The following is a 1,604-nucleotide window of genomic DNA, read 5'->3' as shown; positions in this document are numbered from 1 at the left end:
TCTTCATGGTACTGTATGTAAATGTTCCCATAATGCCACAAGGAGGCGCATGTGCACTCTCATTCATCCATAATCCATATCCTAGCCAATCCACTTCCTATGGGCATGTTTTAGGGAGTTGGGTGAAAACCGGAGATCCTGGAGGAAACCCACATGCACAGAAACTCCAAACGTGCAGTAACCCAAACTCAAGATCAAACTGGAGACCCCTGAGCTGTAAGACGTCACCCGTTCCCATTTCATTCATCCCGTACCATTAAACTTCTCACATTCTGAGTGATAGTACCTTGGTATTGACTTGACTAAGTCATATTCAGTCTTTTATTCTTCCATCTTTGGTATCGTACAACCATGTTAAACAAATCGACCAGGTATACAACGCTGCACAATATTTTCAGTGGTTGTATGGGATCACAAGCTGAATGAATGGGGAAAACCACACCGCGGTGCCTAATGCACTTTAAATACGTGTTGATTTTCATTCATCGGCCATCTTAACTCGCCGGAGAGACCCGAAAGTACCTGACGAACACGGTTACAGACGTTTTGGAAATCTTTGTGACGTTTAATAAGCATTTACAAAAGAAATATTTATCACAAACTGATTGAATGATAACGAAAAAGCCACGAAAAGTCGCTCTTGTATCATTAGGAGAAAAAAATCACAATGGTGTGGGCGTGTCAGATTGCATACGGATCGACACTGGTGTCGTCCTAGTGACGTCAACAACTTCTCAACAGTGCCAGTGCTGGAAAAGCACGTAGCGAAGACACGGCCAAGCGTGAAGTATACTTGGCTGTACTTTTGTTTATACCCCAGTCATCAACAGTGGTGGATTGATGTAGGCTATTTTCTGCATATTTACAGCTGCACAATGATCACAAAAGTCCCAAAACAACACAAAACTGTGATACACTGACTTATTAATCCCACGGGTTTGCGGTTTTTGATGGTGAAGATCAGATAAAAATTCTTTCAGAGTGATATTTTATATAAAAATGGGGGGAAAACATTGTCAGGAACTGTAGCCTTGCTTTTTAAATGTGCCTATTTAATGAGTACGATACAAATTTCTTAAGTAATTAGTTTGTTTCACAGCACTCTTCCATATTGCATTCCTTTCACCGTTTTTAAAAAAAAAAAAAACAGACTACTCACCATTACCAAACATAAATTATTACACAAAAGCAATGTACTATTTAAAAGGCTAGGAATTCTAACCAGATGCAGATGTCAGTTCTGTATGTGATTGTGGTGTAAAAGAAAGAGCTGATGCAAGATGAGTCATTCTGATTGGTTCGTTGGTAGACCAGATTGCGACCAAATATCTCGTCCAAATCAAACTGGTCAAAAGGAAACAAACAAACAAACAAACATTGTCCAATCTTTTGCAGTTATAGCTGTAGCTAACTATAGGAAAGTAATTATGAAAACACGTTGACAGGAGCTTTATACATCTCCTGTTTTAGTATCATTTCCCCTTGTTATTCTATTGTATGTCGCAGATTCTTTCATTCATCTTCAGATTACTGCATAAATTTAGCCATCATTAGACTAAAATGGCTGATCTGTGAGAGCTGTTACAGCTGATGATGGTCTAGAT

This window comes from Ictalurus punctatus, chromosome 10 (assembly GCF_001660625.3).
Source record: "Ictalurus punctatus breed USDA103 chromosome 10, Coco_2.0, whole genome shotgun sequence".
Classification (NCBI taxonomy): domain Eukaryota; kingdom Metazoa; phylum Chordata; class Actinopteri; order Siluriformes; family Ictaluridae; genus Ictalurus; species Ictalurus punctatus.
Note: the sequence above shows the minus strand (reverse complement) of the source record.